Below are 21,557 nucleotides of genomic sequence, written 5' to 3'. Positions count from 1 at the left end.
AAGAAGCTGGAAGAGAAAAAAGATAATGATGATAGATCACGATTGATTTTTCCAGTTGAAGGCTGTGTGTTATGTTGTATGTCCCAAAAAGAAAGTAACAATTTTTTCTGTCCACCCACAGGCGGGGTTCTCTGGATTTATTTTAACTGATGAAGTCCCAGCTGCAACTGTTGGGAGTTGATGCATAGCTATGACATCATCCAAAACTCCAACCAGCCTATTGGCATGGGCATTCCTGCAAAATACTTGTCTGAGCTTCTAAAAAGTATTATTTTCTTTCCTGTTTAATGTGATTAGTGAAGAGTTTGTAGGCTTGCTGTTGATACAAGAAAGAGATACACAAATTAAAACCAAAAGTAGTTGGTCTGGTGCTGTAACTGCTTGTGAGGCTTGCATAGCTTTGGAAACAGTTTCTTGGGTTTGATGTTAAATGTAAATCATTTTACTCCTCTCTGGAGTGTCTGAATGTGAACAGGGTGAAGTAAAGTAGAGCAAAATTGGGTGAGCTAAAATTTGAAAATATTTATAATGAAAATGTGAGGTTTCCCTTCATAGTGGGGGGAACTTTGATCTCCAAAGTAGCTTTTACTTTTTGGTAGTTTCCTGTCTTTCATTTTGTAGTTTTCACTGACAGTTTTAACACCTGAGTTGCACTGAATATGAGAAGAGCAGAGACTTTCTTCCTATGGGGTGAGTCATTACAGGGGAAGAAAGTGGAGTGAATGTTACCAGTCTTGTTTGATCCTTTTTGTAAGCAATGAGACCTTGCTAAAAGTAAGTGACTCATTACACTTTTTATGCTACTGGTGTGCTTTAGAGAGAGTTTGCTTTGCTAAATCTTATTTTGTCTAGGGAGGAGCATTTAAATATTTGTATTTCAGAGAATGTGGGCATTGAAAGTTGAGGTCTTTTTATTTATCAAAAGATAATGTGAGATCCTGTATGTATTATTCTCTGAATAGGAGGGGACTAATCTTTTCAACAGTAAAAATGATGTAGTCCTCAGTATAGTTCAGTCTCTGGACCTGTCCTCAGGCAAAGGTGCGAACTGTGTTAGCCTTTGGCACAGTTGGCCAAGCAGCAGGAAAAGGACAGCCACACACACACAAAGACTCATGGAGATACCTGCCTCAGAAACAAGGACTGGGCCAGACCCAGGCCAGGCTCACACCTTCAAAGGGCCAAGCCCAGGACAAGACCCGGAGCTCCGGGTTGACATGCACTCCGCCTCGGCCTGGGCCAGCCGCCCCTACAGACCTCCCAACCAGGGAGAAGAGCTTGACCAGGAATTCTTGGGTCAGCTCACAGAGGCAGTGAAGGCTAAGGATGTGGTAGTCATGGGGGACCTGAACTTCCCAGACATCTGCTGGGAAGAACAGTCAGCCAGGTCTGAACGCTCACGTAGGTTCTTGGCCAGAGTGCAGGACCTCCATCTAACCCAGGAGGTGCACAGCCCCACCAGGGGAGATGCCTTGTTGGACCTAGTACTGGCCACGGGTGATGATCTGGTGAGGGGGCTGCGGGTGCTCGACCAGCTGGGTGACAGTAATCATTGCCTGCTGGAATTCACCATCCAGCACAAGGTGGCAAAGGCATGCAGTAAGGCAGCGGCCCTAGATTTTAGGAGGGCAAACTTCAACGAGCTAAGGAGGATAGTTGGAGAAGCGCTGAGGTCCTGGAGGGGAGGGGAGCCAGGTGTCCAAGGAGCATGGTCGCTCCTTAAGGAGACGATCCTCCAAACCCAAAGGAGGGTAATCCCAACAAGGATCAAAGGGAGCAGGAGAGCACACAAGCCTCCATGGCTCACCAAAAGCATCCGGGAATGTCTCCTTGCTAAAAAGGAGGCTTACACCCAATGGAAAGAAGGGGTCATCACCAGGGAGGACTATTCTGTAGTTCCTCGGGGATGTAGGGGGGTAGTTAGGAAGGCCAAGGCAGAGATGGAACTGAGACTAGCTTCCCAGATTAAGGACAATAAGAAGTCCTTTTTTAAACATGTAGGGGGTAAAAAGAAGGTCCCGGGTAATGTGGGGCCCTTGCAGGACGCGTTGGGAAACTTGGTCGTCACACCAGATGGCAAAGCTAACATGTTTAACGATTTCTTTGCCTCTGTCTTCCTAAGTAGGGACCAGAACAGCCACCTCCCTGCTGGGCCCCCCTCGGGCCCCGGGGGAGGCACACCTGGACCACGGGTTAGCGGGGATTTAGTTAGGGAGCTTCTGGAGGGGTTGGACGTATTCAAGTCAGCCGGCCCGGATGATCTCCACCCTAGAGTTCTAAAGGAACTGGCCGAGGTCATTGCAAGTCCCCGGCACAACTTTATGAGCACTCGTGGTGCTCTGGTGAGGTACCGGAGGACTGGAAGAGGTCCAGCTTGGTCCCCATCTTCAAAAAAGGCAGGAAGGAGGACCGGGGAAACTATAGGCCGGTTAGTCTTACCTCGATCCTAGGCAAGCTGTTTGGGAAAATTATGCTGGCACGCATCCAGGAGGGGCCAGCAGGGGACTGCATGCTTAGGGGCAACCAACACGGGTTCATCAGTGGCAGGTCCTGTCAGACTAACCTGGTGGCCTTTTACGATCAGATCACCAGATCATTAGATGCAGGGGTAGCAGTGGATATAGTCTTCCTGGACTTCCGGAAGGCTTTTGACACTGTCTCTCACCCCGTTCTCAGTAAGAAACTGGGGGGCTGTGGTGTAGACACCCACATAGTCAAATGGGTTGCCAACTGGCTGGTGGGCTGTACCCAGAGGGTGGTAGTGGATGGGTCCTTCTCAACCTGGAAGGACGTGGGCAGTGGGGTTCCGCAGGGCTTGGTCCTTGGGCCTGCACTGTTCAACATCTTCATCAGTGATTTGGATGAGGGGGTAAAAAGCACCCTGTTCAAATTTGCTGATGACACTAAGATGTGGGGGGACGTGGGCACACTGGAATGATGCAACAGGCTACAATCAGACCTAGACAGGTTACAGGGGTGGGCGGATTAGAATAGGATGGGTTTCAACACAGACAAGTGCAAGGTGATGCACCTCAGGAGGAACAACCAGCATCATACCTACAGGTTAGGGAACTCCCCTCTTGTCATCACGGAGGCGGAAAAGGATCTTGGGGTCATCATTGACTCCAAGATGAAAATGGGCCAGCAGTGTGGGGAGGCAGTTAGGAAGGCCAGCTGCACCTTATCATGCATCCACAGATGCATCTCGAGCAGGTCCAAAGAGGTGATCCTCCCCCTCTATGCGGCACTGGTCAGGCCGCAGTTGGAGTACTGCGTCCAGTTCTGGGCGCCACACTTCAAGAGGGATGTGGACAGCATGGAGAGGGTCCAGAGGAGAGCCACTCGTATGATCAGGGGACAACAGGACCTGAACCTGTTCAGCCTCCAAAAGAGAAGGCTAAGGGGGGATCTTGTGGCCTGTTATAAACGAGTCAGGGGGGATCAGCAGGCATTGGGGGAGTCACTGTTCCCCCGAGCACCGCCAGGAGTGACCAGGAATAATGGTCACAAGCTGGCAGAGGGTAGGTTTAAGTTAGATATCAGGAGGCGCTACTTCACGGTCAGGGTGGCTAGGGTCTGGAACCAACTTCCAAGAGAACAACCCCTGGGGGTGTTTAAGAGGAGGTTAGATGAACATCTTGCTGGGGTCGTTGCTGGGCAGTATTCTTTCCTGCCATGGCAGGGGGTCGGACTAGATGATCTGCTCACGTCCCTTCAGACCCTAGAAACTATGAAACTATGAAGACCCTGCCTATATGCCTGAACAGGGACTTGAACCTTGGAGCCTCAGATTAAAATTCTGAAGGTCTGCCAACTGAGCTACCCAGGAGAGCACACAGGAAAGCCGCCTCCCTCCCTTTTTTTATCCTAAAAAGATCCGATCAGACATGGCCTAAAGTATACGTATTTTTGCCTTGATGTATTATTAGGTTTTAAACAGCCAGTGACCATCTTTAGTGACAAATTGTATATCTAACTCTTCATTGGCTAAGTTAATTTCACTGATAATACATCCTTAAAGAGATTACCCATCTGATTTCATATAGAACTTCATACTGGATTAGAAACCAAAGTAAAAAACTGCTTTCGTTTTATAGTTTCAATATGAGCCCTCAAATTTCTTGTGTTTTTATTTAAAACTCTTCCTTTACACTTCAAGAAATTACTTGTTTGTAGTCATTTATGAATAAACATAATGTCAAAGCTGTAGGCTGGCAACCTGAGGGAAAGCTTTCAGGTGGTTTAAATAGCATGCTCTCTTTTTGTATACAGGTGGCTGCTCCTTCATTTTCAGAATTAATGATTTAAATTGAAAGGGGTTAATTCAATCGCAGTTCCTTTCTAGGTTGAGTGGTCTTTCAGTGAGATATTTCTAGGACAGGAGAGTCCAACTGGGAGCTCATGGACCATGTACAGAGCATAAGAGGTTAATTTGGTCCCCATGCTCCCAACCAGCTGCTCCTCATAGAATCATAGAAGTCGGGTCGGAAGAGACCTTGTAGATCTTCCAAGTCCGACCGCCTGCCTGGGCAGGAGAAAAAGCTGGGCTCAAATGATCCCAGCTAGGTAGGCATCAAGCCTCCTCTTAAAGACACCCAGGGTAGGAGCCAGCACCACTTCCCTTGGAAGTTGGTTCCAGATCCTAGCCGCCCTAACTGTGAAGTAGTTCTTACGGATGTCTAATCTAAGCCTATTCTCCAACAACTTGTGGCTGTTATTCCTTGTTATGCCAGGGGACTGTAGAGGAAACAAGGTCTCTCCCAAACCGTTCTGGTCCCCCCTAGTGAGTTTATAGACTGTCATCAGGTTCCCCCCCAGCCTTCTCTTGTGAAGGCTGAACAGGTTCAGGTCCCACAGTCTCTCATTACAGGGTCTGCCCTGTTGTCCCCAGATCATCCGGGTGGCCCTCCTCTGGACACTCTCAATGTTGTCCACAACCCTCCTGAAGTGGGGCACACAGAACTGGACACAGTACTCCAGCTGTGGCCTGACCAGTGTTGCATAGAGTGGGAGGATCACCTCCTTGGCCCTACTTGACGTGCACCTGTGGATGCACGACAAGGTCCGGTTAGCCCTACCAACCGTGGCCTTGCATTGTCGGCCCACGTTCATCTTGGAGTCAGTAATGACTCCAAGATCCCTTTCTGCCCCCGTGCTCTTAAGCAGGGAGTTTCCCATCTTATAAGTGTGCTGCTGGTTATTACTGCCCAAATGCAGCACCCTGCACTTGTCAGTATTGAAACGCATCCTGTTTATGTTAGCCCACTCCTGTAACCTATCCAGGTCTTGCTACAGTCTTTCCCTCCCTACTAGCATGCTCACCTCACCCCAAATTTTGGTATCATCAGCGAATTTAAACAGGTTGCTTTTCACCCTGTCGTCCAAATGGCTGATAAAGAAGTTGAAGAGCATGGGCCCAAGGACCGAGCCCTCGGGGACTCGGCTGCCCACTTCCCCCCAGGTTGAATATGACCCATCCACCACCACCCTCTGAGTATGACCCTTGAGCCAATCTGCAATCCATCTGACTGTGTAGGCATCAATGCCACAGTTGCCCAATTTTTTAATGAGGATGGGGTGGGAGATGGTGTCAAAGGCCTTGCTGAAGTCCAGAAAGACTACATCCACAGCATCACCTGCCTCCAATGCTTTTGTGACCTGATCATAAAAGGCAATCAGGTTGGTCTGACATGACCTGCCCCTAATGAAACTGTGCTGGTTGCCTTTGAGCATCGTCTCTGAGGCCAGTCCATTGCAGATGTGCTCCATGATGATCTTCTCAAAGAGTTTTCCTAGGATTGAAGTAAGACTGATGGACCTATAGTTGCCTGGGTCCTCCCTCCTCCCTTTTTTAAAGATGGGGACCACGTTGGCTATCTTTCAATCATCTGGCACCTTGCCCGAGCACCACAAGTGCTCGTAAAGCTGTGCCAAGGGCCCTGCAATAACCCCTGCTAGCTCCCTCAACACCCTGGAGTGGAGAGCATTTGGACCCACTGATTTAAACACATCCAGCTCCTCCAGAAGCTCTCTAACCCAGTCCTCCCCAGCCTGAGGTCGGGAGGAGTTCCCCTTGAGTCCGTCTTGCATCACGGTGGGGAAGTCCCGGTCCCTGCTCAAGAAAATGGAGGTGAAGAATTGGTTAAAGAGGTCTGGTTTCTTCTCTGGTGCAAGATTGCCCAGAGGATCTTGCAGGGGTCCCACATTTCCTGGTGGTTTCTTTATCCTCCCTATATATTTGAAAAGGACTTTTTGTTATCTTTGATTTTGGATGCAAGTCCTAGCTCTATGTCCATCTTAGCTTTCCTGACAGCTCCCCTACAGGCTTGAGCAGAGGAGGTATACTTCTCTTTGGAGACAGCACCCCCCTTCCACCAGTTGAACGCTGCCTTTTTGGCAATCATGCATTCCCTACAGCCTTGGTGAGCCAGGCGGGCTTTTGGGCACTCCTGCCCCCCTTGCTTTTTGTTGGGATGGTCACCCCTTGTGTCCGAGTATTGTCTCCTTAAGGAATGACCACTCATCTTGGACACTGAGCTCCCTGTTCTCAAGAACCCCAGCGCCTCTCCCACTAATCTCAACTTGTTGAAGTTGGCCCTCTTGAAGTCTAGGGGTACCACCTTGCTGCAGGCCCTTGACACCCTGTGCTGAATGGTGAATTCCAGCAAGTGATGATCGCTATCACCCGGGTGGTCAAGAACCTGGAGGCCCCTTACCAGGTTGTCTCCTGTGGCCGGGACCAGGTCCAACAGGGCATTTCCTCTGGTGGGATTGTGCACCTCCTGAATTAAGTGGAGGTCCTGTATCTCGGCCAGAAACCTCCTGGAACAGTCCGACCTGGATGACTTTTCCTCCCAGTAGATATCTGGGTAATTTAAATCACCCATGACAACTACATCCCTTGCCTAAAGTGTCTCTGCAAGCTGGCCCGAAAATTCCCAGTCCAGCTCCTCCCCTTGGTTGGGAGGTCTGTAGTAGACCCCCACTGTTAGATCCCCCTCCCCATTGCCCCCTTGTATCTTGACCCAGAGCACTTCTGCTTACCCCTCTGACCCCATTTTGCTGGGGTCCTCCATCGCTTCTGTGCCAGCAGCAGCCGGGATCTTCAGGCTTCCCTTCTATCCTCTGGCTTCCTACCCCACCCCAGAGAGCGGCACAGTGCAGTCCTGTATGTCAGCAGAGCCTATCGTCTGGGGTGCTTGCAAGGCATAGTGCACTGGGGTAGCTTTCAGCTAGGGAGCTGAGGGCGAGGTCCAGACGCTGTGCATGGAGTGCAGTGGGCGCCTGTGTGTGTATTGTAGCAGAGGGATGGGGGGCACTTGTGTGTGTGGTGCAGTGGGGGTCCTGTGGTTTGTGCTGGTGCAGCCATTGGCATGTGAGGCCCCCAGCTGCTTAGAAGTTGAACAGCCCAACTTTTAAGGGTTGAGGAAAAGGGATGAGAGAGTAGTTCAAATGATCCTTGACCACTGCAAGAAAACTAGTGAGGATGTTACATGGCTGTAGTGGTTATACATATGGTTTCATCACTCAGTTTCCTCACTAAATTTCCCTTGCATTTCTAATTGGATCTAGTGACATGATTAATAAAAATGAAAGGGATTAGAGGAAAAAAAATTGTTTTTAAATTTGAAGATAGTCATTTTCACTGTTCTCTTACCTACTTATCTCGTCTGTGCGAGGTTTTTGTCCTGCACGAGGGGAGAGAAATATGCTTAAAAATAGTAAAATGTGACTGTGAAATCCAATTACTGTGTGCTTGTACCTGGGGCTGGTGTAATATCATTTTAACTAACTCCTCTTTCATGTTGATAGAAAGTTTTTAACAAGCAATATTAATTTTTACCTCTTCTAGGATATTGCATGTGGAAGAATAGATGCTGTAGTAGAGCAAACATAGATAATCTTTCAAAGGAGCACCACTATGATTTCTTGTATGTGGCAGACGGCCAGCTCTCCAAACAAGAGTGGCTCCTCTGGAAAAGCAAGCTAGACTACTGTGCCTTGAAGTTGCACATATACATCTGAGGGCAAAACCTGGCCCAGCTCCTTTAGTGGAGACTGCTGGTCTGCTGTCCAGTTTTGTGCTACCCATTATGTTGACAGTTGATGATGTTTTTTTAAATTGCTTCTGTAAACTACTCCTGTCTACAACTATAATTTGTTCAAACAAGTACCAGCTGGGCATTAAACATGTGAAAGCCCTGTCCATTTAGTGATGCAATGCTAACAGTGTTCAGTGCTGGTGTAGCTTGAGAATTGGAGTTACCTGCAAAGAGAATCATAGAAAGAATCAAAAAAATTTACACCACAGTTGATATGATGCTAGATTAAGTGTGGCAGATTATATCCAAATTGTGAGAATTCCCTTCATGGGCTCTTCATACAATATACAGTTTTAGGCAAAACATGTAAGTTATGCTATTGACAAACTGAGCCCTGTTCTATTAATGTACTGTACATGGTTTGGTTTTTTTTTCAAGAAAAGAAAATGAGAAACCTTAGACAGGAAGTGAAGTAACTTCAAGTCGCTATTTGATTGTATAGTAGACTGTTTATGGCATTCTTACCATCACCAACACTGAACTTTGTAACAAAAAGTGTATTTATTCTAGTAACCAGCCAAAGCCAACATTGGAAGAATAAGAAGTGCCTTTTAAAAAGTAAAATGCAGAAATTTTAATTGGTTTAACATAGCCATAGTCTAGGAAGCAGCTAATTTAAATCATTTAAAAATGTATTATGGAGGCTTTTACATTCTAGCTCACCAAAAAAAAAATCCTTATTTGATAAAATGTTTTTCTGAATTTGTACTTTTAGGGATGTTCATACTTTTTTCATAGTCCTCATCTAAAAACAAGTTGTAATAGACTATTAAATAGATGCCAGTTGGACCATTACTACGTTAGAAGACACCAGGACCTGATTGTGCCAATATAATTGTGATAATATAATAGGGAAAACTGAGGTTTTGCAGAGGTTTCTAGTAACATGAGGCTGCATAGTCAGGGTAAGTTGGTATAGTAGTATGTTATGTGTATTATGTGTATGAATTCTGAAGCATGCTGTTATCTCAGTACTTTAAGACATCTGTTACATGCTGTAAATCCAGCAATACTGGAAAGTGTGCAGTTAATTAGCACTGTCAAGATGCCCAGGGTGTGGATAAGGTTAGAACATCATTATTGCTTGTAATAGAAAAAGTGTGCATATATAAAGAGTGAAACAGTACTGGCTGAGACAGTAACTGGGTCAGTGCCATTCCACTCAGCACACAGTCCACAGATTCACTGCGATGCTGCACCAACACAGTGTTGGTGGAGCCACTGTCACAGTCTAATATACGTTTTACTGCATTTTAGTAAAATGTTAATGGCAAGTTTCATGAAGCATGAAATGTATAGATTTTTATTTTTGCAGTATGTAAGCTTCTCTAGTTAATTTATGAGCAAGAAAAAGATAAAACTGGATTGAATTCTAGAAGTAATGTACCAAGGCATTGGTTTCCTCTGTGTTGTTTTGAAGACTGGGCATAGGATCTATATACAGAACCCAACTTTTTAGTATAATGTTAAACAAATTTGGTATTTATTTATAAATAAGAGGGGTAAATAATACCAGAGCCATATACTATTTAAGCTTCTCTGACTATTTTAAAGCCTTGATTATGATGATTTTTTTCTGCTCAGGTCACCCCAGGCTTTACTTACGGTCTTGTCTTACCACGGAGTTGCACCAGACATGAACAATAGTAGTAAAATTAGTGCACTTTGTACATGTTCAGTTGTAGGTCTTTTTAACCATATATAAAGTCTCACCACACAGGGGTCTGCATCAGTTGAGCCAAATTAATTTTTAACCAGTTTCAGTTCAGCCAGTGCATGTTCTGTTTTTAGATAAGACTGAAAATGGAAAGGAGAAATTTTCTCATAGATCTTGCGTACACACACAAGCTGTACTAGTTCTGTTAAAGGTTTGATGCATGGGTTTCAACCTGTCCAGATTGTTTAAACTGAGGTAAGAATGGCCAGATACAAATTTGCTCCAGTTATTTAAACTTACACTTTTAGCTAAACTGGATGTATGCATGTATTATAACCAGATTCTAGATGAACGTTCTAGTGTCTAAGTTTCACTACAGTGGTGCTAAGGCCCTAGGAACGAGAACATAGGACTGGTAGTAAGATGCACATTGTTAAAGATCATGAAGTTTTCCCAGTGGAAGGGGACAAAGGTACCTTGTGACAAGTTTACATGTGTTATCCTTAATGAACAGCATCTCCTTTCCCCTCATTGCACATAAATTTCCCTTTGAGAAAACCTGTGCCCAGGAATGACTGTAGCATTCATACAATTATTTTGTACAAGAGAAAGAAGCATTATCTACAATATTTACAATGTTTGCTCTGCCCAAAATTGTTTGATATCTTGATTATAAAAAACTTGGGAAGGATAGCATGGGAAGTTTTGGGGAGGGAGGGGAATATATACAAAAAGGAACAAATTGCTTTATTTTTTCCTTCTTTGGGGAAGGAAGGCAAAGGAAACATAGGGACAAGAAGTAGGTTGCTCTTACTTTTAAAAGAATGTTAGCTTTTCCTGCAGTAAAAGTATTCTAGTCATAGGGTATCTGCAAAGGCAGGATATTTAAATGAGCTGATGACCTTTGCACTGAATCTGAAGCAACACAAGAATCAGGCAGACCTTACAGGAGCTTAAGCCTCTTTAAAACTTATTGTAGCTGAAGAGAAAGGTAAGACAAACCTGGAACTCTAAAGAATGCTTTCTTAGTAGTAGTACTAAAAATGTAAGAGCTAAAAATAAATTAAAAAGTTGGTTATTGTTAACTGTCCGTCCAACTGCTGTGATAAAATATTAACTTGTTGTACTAGGTACTGCCTTTTTAGAGCAAACAGAATAGTCTGTTATTGTTAGTGCTTGCTAAGTCAACATCGTAAAAAATTCTCTGGTTATCTGGAAACTGTCTTATTCAGGATATTTGTTAGTGATGCTGTTTGGGTTAAAAATCATATTCCTCACCTGGTTCAAACTAATTAAAACAAACAAAAATCTGTGAGTGCTGTTTATATCTGGCCCTATATATCAAGTTGGCTTAATGGACATAGGCTAGGTCAGTTTTCCTTTTGCTTTTGGACTCTCACCGTGAATCTTGTGCGTTAGCCCAACATTTGCTGGTTAAGCTTTAAGGTGATTTCCATGCCCTGCCACAAAACAAAAAAAAAACAAAAAACCACTGCTGAAAACACAGATAGGTTGGGAGGTTTGGATGTACAAAATAAAGTGCCTCAAAGATAGTTCAGTGAAAAAAAGCTGCCATGTGGAAACCACACAATCCTGTTAGCTGTAATGAGGCCAGATGAGTACTGCAAACCAGCAGTTCAAAATATGGTAGCATTTTGCCATTGTGTTACAGTAACCAGTCCTAGGGATAAATCTTCAATTGTCAAAGAATTTAAAGAACTTTAAATGTCTTTACAAATATCACTAAAAGTGTTAATTAGTAATTATGGTATTACTTTTATAATATTTTTAAAAAATCAGCTTTAAGAACATGCCACCTTTTCAATGCATCAGAAAATCTTATTTACTACCAGCTTCCCTTTCTCATGAGGTCAAAAAGTTAACTTTTTGTTCTAGGCATCCTTATTAGCTCATTTTGTAGTATATAAGTATGCTAATATACTAGAGGTTATTATGCTTATAAGCATTCCTTTTTGCCTAATGCTGCAGGAAGTTAAATTTAGTTATACATCACGAAAGTTTCTCTTTGTTATGATCTGTGACTTTTTTGCTTTAATAAAACTTCTGTTTTGTACATAAAACACAGATGAACATTCAGGGTTAAAAAGAATATTCAAGTTCTATGTAAATGTGTTTTGGGCGCAGTGTCAACATCCCTGCCACCCCAGTTTTCTTAGGAAAACATAAAATCCTGCCAATGTATGTTGCAAGATATGACTGATGTGACTTACAAAGAAGCAGCAACTTTATAAAATGTTGGCTGCATAATATTGTTGGAATCTGAAATGGAAAAGACTTTCAGTCATATTGTAGGTCTCTCTGCCAGTACTACAAAATTTAGTAAGCTGCAGATCCTCCTGCAACCATTCAGATAGGGTTTTGAATAAACATAACTTTGTATTTTTTTCCTTTGTTTGGATGTTTTGGATTAGCAGAGTGTTTGTCAAGGGTGGCGCCCTGAATCATGTTTCTCTGGTACCATATGGTGCCAAGCTGTTTCTGTCAAATGTATTTAAGACACGGTTAGGCAAAATATGGCCCGCGAGCTGGATACTGTCTGCGGCTGCCCCCACAGCACTCTGCTTGGCCCAAGCCCTCCTACTCCCACTCGAGGTAGCCCACACTGCCCCAGCCCCGGCTTGTGTGCATAGCTTCCCAGGGCTACGCTATGCAGCTATGTAGGGCTGCTCTCAGTATGGCTGCAGCTGCCTAGGTGCTGCTTGGCTCCCCCTGCCTCCAGCAGAGCTGGGGTCCTGCACATTGGGGCAGGACCCTCCTGGCGTCCCCACCCCACACACACACCTGGAGCAGTGCAGCAGAAGCAGGAGGACGAGCAGCTGGAGCTGGGGAGAACTGAGCAGCGCCCAGGTGGTGCAGCCACACTGGGAAGTTGTGTGCACTGGCCAGGGTGAGGCCGGGTGCAGGCAGGAGTGCAATGTGGGGTGCCCTGGATAGGAGCGGGCAGGGCTCAGCCCCAGGCAAAGCGCTGTGGGGGCAACTGCATACTGCACCTGCACTGCTCCGGCAAGTGCATGCGCCCCCCTGTCCCTCTACCTTCCTCTTCCCACTCCCAGCTGGCTCCCAGGACCTAGTGCTCAGGCAGCCCCCTCCCACTTGCACATCCCTCCTGCCCCAACACACACCCCACATCCACACCCCCTACCTCCCAAGTGCACACAACCACACACCTAGACACCCTCCTCCCCACCTCCCAATATACAAGAGTAAGACTTAATTTTGAGCTATTATAGAATTGCCTCTATACACATTACTCAAAAAACATAAATCAGGACAAAAATGATTTTTTGAAAGAAAATTAAAATATGTTGCAATAGATGCTTAAATTTAGTGTGTGAATTGTTTTTATCTATAACTTGTTAAAATTGTGGCTTCTGAAAAATGTTGTCCATGCAGCCCTTGACAGTTCACTAAAGCTCATTAAGTGGCCTGCCAGCTGAAATAATTGCTCACCCCTGAATTCAGCCACTGGCTTCCAGTTAACTTCTGATGTCAGTTTAAAGTTTTGATCCTAATTCTCAGAGTAATAAATGGATCAAGCTACAGCTATACCAAAGACCTAAGTTTGATCTATGAATCACTGGGATGGACAATACGATTCTCAAACATGGAACTCCTGTGACTATTGGGGTAAAGAAGCTTCTGTCAAAGGAATCCAGAGAAGATCAGATGAATCCAGAGCCTTGACCATATTTATGAAACATTGCTAAGCTGCTTGCTTAAGAAACTTTTTCTGCCTTAAAGGGTGCTCATAATTCGAACTGCTCTTTTATTCACATATTTCTCTCAATGCAGTTATATCTGTGGCAGAGTTCTGACCCTAGCAAGGGAAAAGGGCCAGGGACTCCATGAAGTTCAAAAGGGATTTTCCTTTTCCTGTTGGTTTTATATAGAAGGTGCTCAGCTACTATACTCTTGGATGACATTATTACATTCTAAGAAAATAGATGATGCTGTTTATTTTCAGTGATTTTGTTCTGTTGACAGTTAAGCTAGTGAACACGTGGCTTAAATTTGGTTTTGCTCAGTTTTATACGGTTACATCAAAGCATTTGCCTGCTGAGAGTGGAGATTGTCACAAGTCATGCTTACACCTAGATGCACTGTCTGACACCACCTTAAACAATTTCTCTCCTCCCTTCTTATGTCCTTAAACAGAGATGGTCAACTTTCTGGCCAATTAATTTAAGGAAATGAAACTTTCTCATACCATCAAGTGCTGGGGGTTGTTCTGAAACAAAGCAGAGGAATTTACCTTGTGGGGACTTTTTAGGAGGGGTGTATGTGTGTGGAGGAGGATGTAGGGTGGGAATTTAAATATTTTGTTGTGGATATAGTCCATATACTCATTACAGAACCAAGGAGTTTGGTTACAGCTACTCCAAATTTTGTTTTGTCTGGTGCCTGATTCTTTGCTTGCCAACGCCATGTTAGTTCTTACTATCAGTTTTATTTCTGCCACCACATACTTCGCCATTTTTTTTTCTACTTCATCACAGAATTACAGATATTAGATTGAAAAATCCTGTTACCTAATTTCATCTGTTCTCTTGCAAGGCTTACAATAGTTTCATTTAATGTTTTTGGTATATTTCAAGTTCCGTGTGGATGAGTTCTCAAAGGGAAGTTCTAAGCAGCATGGTTTCTACCACGAGCTATATTGTATACTGACAGCGAATCTCTTTTTCTTCCTTTGTTATGCCTGGTATCAGATATCAAGTACTTTTAACTGTTCAGATGATCTGCTGTCTAATAGCTGATTTGCAGAAGGCTGCACACTAAAATCACTGGAATCGTAACTTGTGTTAGCCTGGGCCATGTTAGAAAAGAACATGTGATCATAGTTTGATATCGTGTCTTGTGTGCCTCATGAAGCTGTGCTTCAGTAAGCTTGGGTAAGTCTCTAATCAAACTGACTGGTTTTCTCTGTGGCAATAACTTTTTTCCTCACCTTTTTTGAAAAAAGAAAAGTTGCAAGTTCCTGTGTGCACTGCTACTTATATCTGCATCTGGCAGACTAAAAGGACAAATGGATTATTTTATAATAAGAAAAAATTTTAAAAAAGCGGTAAAGGCAGGAAACACTTGTCATTTAGACTCAGTATCTTCATTTCTGCTTCCTGTCAGTTAAACCACTAGCAGAGGAACAGATGAACGAAGAGATGACTCTAGTTTGCAGCGTGGACTGCTGTTGTGTAACAAAGCTGTCTTTTGAAGAAATTTGAATTAAATCTATTTACTTCTCATTTTTTACCATTCTCTTATTTATTGGAGATTGAGTAATGTACTATAATTGTCAAATGGTAGCTAAAGGAGTTGTTAGTAGAGCAGTAACTGTCTGAAGTCCACATTTTTTTCATCAGTGTTAATACAGCAATTATTTTGAGTTTGTTTGAAAAACTGCTGATGAGGTACAAGAAAGAGGTTACTAGGCCAGTAGTAAGATGCATTGGGGTGGCTTCAAATTAGGTGATAGGGTGAATGTCTGTTTCAAAGAACTGCAATATTGGCAAGTATTGTGATTCTCCACACCCCCACTCCCCTGAGATCCTGCAGTATTCATAGTGTTTCCCCTGCCCTTAAAGCAACAACTTTCATATTAAAAAAAAAAAAAAGCCTCATGCTAATGGAGAAAGTATGTGCACTCTGAAGGGTCAAAATTCAGAAAATGGAGAAAGCTCACATTTTGCATTTTTTAAAACTCTTATGACTTTAAAGGAAATCTCATGGTAATTTACACATATCACTGCTGCATAGTTAAGTTATTAAGCTTGCAGTTTGGACATTGAGTAGGAGGCACAAATGTTTTGCATTAGCAAATTCATATATTTTAATTAGAATTTAATTATAATCTCCCCTTAGGTAAATATACTATGGAGTTATTTTTATGGTAGGTTTTTATGGGCACTAACTGCAATCTTTGTGTTGACTGAAGTTCATTTTGGGGCAAATTTGCTGGAGGCTCTTCTAGTTTCATGTTCTTTGGGCAAATTAATTGTGACTCGGGTGTGGTAAAATTGTCTGAAACTTCTTGAAGGCCATGTCTGATGCTTTAGAAAACATAATAATTTGTAAGTTTAAATTGCAGGGAATTGGGCACATCTTAAAATCTTGATAATTATTTGAAAGTATTGGGATTCATTTCTGCCTTTGCTTTTCTTTCTTTTTTTTAATGCATGTGGTATGAATCCCCTAACAAGTTAAAAAATGGGTAATCAGCAGTTTTAGATTAGTGATATTCCTTTACTTGAAAGATAAAGTAGTTATCTGTATTCTTTAAAGCATAACCTCTTCTTTCAAAAGCCAGAGGACGTGGTATGGTTTCTCCCTTCATGCCCCCACTTAATACAATCCTGAAATTAATTTAATTTCCTTATGTTTATTGGATGTTTTGAGCTTATAGATCACAGTTGTCAACCAAGGGTACACGTACCGCTGGTGGTACTTGGGAAGGCCCCAGGGGGTACGCGGCAGCTGCATGGGAAACAGGGGTACTTGGGATATGCACCGCTGTGCGGTATCATGCGACGGTGGCAGGTGGTGGCGCACTTCCCAAGTACCCCTGCTTCTCCTGCTGCCACTTGCTGCCATGGCTGATTGCCACCGCTGAAGTACCCCCCACAGCTCATCAACCAGCTGCTGGGGATTCTCCTCCCCACACCGCTTGTCAGCCACCCCCTCCCACTCTTTTACGGGATAGAGTCCAGGAGGGGTATGCACCAGAAGGGGTACACTCCTTAAAAAAGTTTGAAAATTGTTATAGATCAAGTCTTAAGTACCAAAATAAAAAGGGAATTGGGAACAATGTAGTTTTATATTTAAAACAAATCCTCCTTACATTTTACAACAGACAGTGTGAAAGTTGTTAAGGTTGCAATTCATTTTCTGTTTTAATCAGTTTTCCCTCATTCCCCTTCTGTTTGGGTATGAGGTAAATCTCTGTGATGAGATTGATGTGATGGGAGTGTTAATGAGAGCCAGTGCTCATTTAATCTCTATGCTCTAGTAGTTTTACATCTCACCTAACTTGGAGGAGCTAGACTAACAAGTACCATCTGGTGTTCCTGTGGATTTTTCCTCTATTTTTTCAATGGCTGTGATATTTTTGAGGGAAGTTCAGACGTTTGTTTCCAGTGTTTGCCTTCCTCCCCGCCCTCTTCCAACAAGCATATTTTTATTTTTCTCATTACAATACTTTCTCGGAGCCAGGTTAGGTAACCGTTCTTTAAGCACATAACCCAAACCCTTGAGGAAAAATGTCTAGCTAATCTTTAAGAGTTAGGTAGAACCATTTGCACGTGTTCTTGATTCATCCCTCACAGGTCCTTTTCTTGAATTTGTCAGCACAGAGGCTTTTCTATTTGAAGGTGTAAGTGAATTTGTGAATGGGGGCTTCACTGCAAGGGGCCAAATCTTGACCCATGGTTGTACGTGGAGAAAATGGTGCCTTTGCCCCTGCAGCATGTATACTTTCCAGTGGACTCACTGATTTTAATACAGAATGACCAAAGAGATTCAGTAGTGAAAACCCATGTCTTCTATGAGTAGATGTGTCAGGCTGCATGTTCACTTCCTCTTCCTGGTGCCCCTGAGGTCTCTGGGATTTGCAGTCCAGAATTACAGCAGCAGGGCTCTGCAGGGTTACTCATCACTTCTTCCTGCTTCCAGGTGCCTCTGGGATTTGTAGTCAACAGTTGCAGTCCCTCCCTGGCCCCAGCCCCAGCCAGGGTTTGCCAGGGGGATGGGGGCAGTGTGTGTGCTTCTCTCCCCCTCTGCCCTCAGTAGAATGGGCTGCATTCCCAGCCAGGCTTGCTCCTTGTCCCATTGGGAGCAGAGGGGCGGGGCCAGCCCTGCTCTCTGAAGCAGACAGCCCAGCCCAGCCCAGGGTTGGAAAGTATGCTGGGATACTGGGGGCTGTGATTTAACTTGAACCAGGAAGGAGTCTGGGACAGAGGTTTTATAAACCAGTCTGACTCAAATTAGTTAAGTCTGGTACTACATTCAGCCAGGTTTAACTTAAACCAGTTTCTGTCATTTTGAAACTGGTTTATGTTCACTGAACTTCTGTTCTGTTACAGGTTTAAATCAGTTTCTGATCACTTAAACTGGTTTATGTGTAACTTCTGTCCCTAGCCTACCTAGATGACTAGCTCTTCCCATACCTACACTTTAGAACATATTGGTTCCTAATGCTTTGTAAGGGAGTGGTGGGGGGGAATCCACAAATTAGATTGTTAGTCTATACTTGCAAATTTGTTTATTAGTGTAACCCTGAATCTTAGCGAGGCACATAACTATTTGATATGAACTGAGTGGGTACAGCAGTAAGGCAGTATTTCACTGTGGGTCCAGAGGTATGAGTTCAAGCACTGCTACAAAGTCATACCAAAAACTACCTCCAGTGACCCTAACTGAGTGGGTACCTTGTCATTTGGGCTGGGAAGTCCAATATGGCCAGATCCAATGCTAGTCATATTCTTTTATGTGCCATGGCTACAAAAGCTGCCTGATTGGCCTCATAAGATTAGGCAGACCTTTGTTCTTGAGCCTGGACCCCAGTGGGGCACATACATTTTCAATAAATTTGAATGCACATGTGGATTTTTAAAGCACTGAGAAAAATCAGTTGTATGAACAGCAAATGCATCTTCACCTTAATTATGGGGTTGAGGCCCGTCATGTCATACCTCTGAAAATATTCTCAGACCTTATCTAGACTTGGCTTTAAAGGTATGAAGTAAGATGGAGTTATCTAGGTTGATATGAATTACAATTTCTAACTTCATAGTTAAAACTTTCTAAACTGGACGGATTGAACTAGCTAACTCAATTGAACATCATACCAACCCTTTACAATCCTAAATTAGAGACAGGTAACATTTTCAAAAGCACCTGAACTGCCATTTTCCAAAAGCGATGCAGGTGCTGATCCACATAGGATTAGATACCTAACTCCTGTTCTGGAATTAAGTGCCTAAATATTATTATGGATCTGGGTCTTAGGCACTTAAGAGTTTTTCACAGTTCAGAGAGACTTAGGCCTGGGCTAAACTTAAAATGTTTTACCAGTATAACTGTTTTGATAAAGGTGTTATCTTTTGTTTTTAACCAGCATAACTAGGCTGGTCTAGTTAAACTAGTACAAGGCATTTCACACTGTGATAGGTTATTTCACTTCCCCAAACTGAAATAGGTTATCCCAGTATAACTGCATGTACGACAGGGGAGGTTTTGCTGTCTCAGTTATTCCACATATATATAAATCAACAAAACTTACAGAAGTAGACACCTTTACTGTTAAAGTCTTTTTTTGAAAATGGGACCTCCATACTTTTGAAAATGTACTCAAAGCCTAAAGATGCGTGATGGAAGGAAAACCTACACTGGAATACTAACTCATAGTCAAAGAAGAGACATTTGGTCCCAAAGCAGGGAAGAACTTTTAATGCACTTCAGAGTCCATCCCATGTGGTTCAATACTTTCCTGATTTGGTGCCTGAGTGACAGCAGAGAATAGGATTATTCCAGGGGAGGGCAGGGGGTAGAGTACATATACCACATACAGCCATCACAGAATTCTTTGTATTGAAAAAGGCAAGAAAAACCCAGCAGTAGACATAACCTTGGTGAAGAAAGATTACACATACTGTGTTCAGTATGTTATCTTCTGTCTTTTTTAAAAAATTTTTTTACCCCTTTCTTCAGACATATAGTTGCTCTGCAATTACAACAGTTCCCTTTTAGATAATAAAAGAAGGCATGTATTGTATTTTTGTTTAAAATGTTCATCACTAAAAGTCTTCATCAAACACTAAATTGAAATATGTCTTCTTTGGAGGTGGGGTCACTGCAAAGCAGAATCTCAAAAGGAGGGTATTCATTAAATCTGACTTTTGTCACATCCCACTTTCTTGTCTGCTAGTGTTTCACATCAACCAATATGGCTGCTGATACAGGTTAGTATGTTGTGCCTCTCTCCCCATACTACCTTTCATTCTTGCTCCTACAGGCTTTCTAGTCCAGGTATTTCTACCTATGGAAGGTAATGAGCTCTTTAGGTTATTTTGAAACAGTACCATATGTCAAACCCTGGTGATTTTCACATGACATACTGTATGACTGCTTTTTTGAGAGATTGTTGACTGAAATTTTAATCTCTTTGCTTGCCCAGTCTGAATACTTGCTCTTGCAGGAGTTGATAGTGATGCTGGATCCTCCAAACCCTAAAAAAGGTTGGATTCCATATTACTATTTGTCACTGTCCACTCATCACATTAGGTCACCTAGCAAAGCCTTTCAGAAGAATCTGAAACTGAAAACTGAATTGCAGGGGAGACTGGTGACATCTGAAAATAGGTGACAAAACTGGCACTAGAAGCAGTTAAAAACCTATTTTGGCAGCAACATACAGAGATCATGGTGTTTCTGATTCAAACCAGGAAGGCAGATCCTTTCCTGCTTACCTTGTGGAGTCTCTGCTTCGAATTCCTGTGGTAAAATCAGAGGACCAGTATACACATATGAATATGAAGTACTTCAGCCATAACATATGTGAGGAAACCTAAGTGAGACTCGTCACAACAAATAATCCATAAAAATCAATAAAGCTAAGTCAATAAAGCTTCAGTTCCATCCTTTGAAAAGATAGGCCTCTCAACTGGTGAGGCCTGTAAATGAGAGGGAGAAGGGAATGAATTGTTGCTACTGAACTGTTGAACGCCCCATATCCTATACTTCTAGAAAAAATATTTATTTATTGTTAAATAAAAGTGCTCTGCTAGGTCAGACCCAGAGGACTCCATTGTAGCAGTTAAGAAAGGACACTGATAAGCATTTGTGTTGTTTTGTCATTAAGTTGTGTAGCTTAAAATGATGAAAAAGAGATTAAAATCTATTAATTTATTTTGATTTTTGTCTGAAGCTAACAAGTTAGCAAACTTAGCTTAAACAAAAGAATGAATCAAACTGTATACTTGTGCAGGAGTTGGCCTGTTGAATGGCTGTTAATGAGAACCTTACCTCACATTGTCCATCGTGCCGAAGTTAATCACTCGCTGTGGCTAAGAAAGACATTTGTGCTAGTAGTTATATACTAGATAAATATCTTTCTCATTCTTTAGATTCTGAAGCGTGACACATACAATTTGAAAATGATTTTAATGTAGACGTAGACAAAGTGTTTTGTCTGGGCCACAGCAACAGTATCATGGATGAAATGTCATGCACACGGTTCCTAAGCCACCCGAGTTGGAATAGCTTTGTTTTTGTTTTCTTTCCTCCCCACTTGACACTCCAGGTTTAATGGAGGCAGGTAGGCAAGTTCGAGTGTGGATGAACCAGCACACGTCTGCCACTCCAGGAAGGCAAAGTGGTTTAAAATGATTACAGGAAAACAAAACAAGCTGAAGGCAGTGCCATGTGTTTGTCATGCAAAGGAACAGCCCTGAAACACTTGCAGGCCAGAAATTCCATTCGCAGTAACCACACCAGTCACGTGTCAAAAAAGTCTGGCTACCTCCTGCCCTAAGTTAGAGGCAGTGCAGTTGGAGGGGAGGTATGGCATTTGTCTAAGTAGGCTCTCCATCTGATCATTCTGAATTCTGATAGATAACATTTTAAGCTTCTGTAACAGACATTTTCTGAGAAGCTGAAAGAAAATCAAGTAAAGATGTCTGTACAAGATAATTTCTATTTGCATTAGTATACGCTTCATTGCTTTTTACTGTCCCCAAAGACATTTGGTCATATTGGCATTTCAGAAGCTGTCTGTCTTGCTGTAT

At 43.0% G+C, this 21,557-nt stretch overlaps 1 protein-coding gene across 3 annotated transcripts in view; it reads left to right on the top strand.

Moving 5' to 3' along the window:
- The window catches only part of ELF1 (E74 like ETS transcription factor 1), a 120,389-nt gene that overhangs the window by 30,065 nt on the left and 68,767 nt on the right, over positions 1-21,557 (top strand). The gene's annotated exons all lie outside the window — the stretch shown is intronic.

This window comes from Crocodylus siamensis, chromosome 1, assembly GCF_052110815.1.
Source record: "Crocodylus siamensis isolate JL-2025a chromosome 1, ASM5211081v1, whole genome shotgun sequence".
Lineage (NCBI taxonomy): Eukaryota > Metazoa > Chordata > Crocodylia > Crocodylidae > Crocodylus > Crocodylus siamensis.
This window is presented reverse-complemented; position numbering and strand designations above follow the sequence as displayed.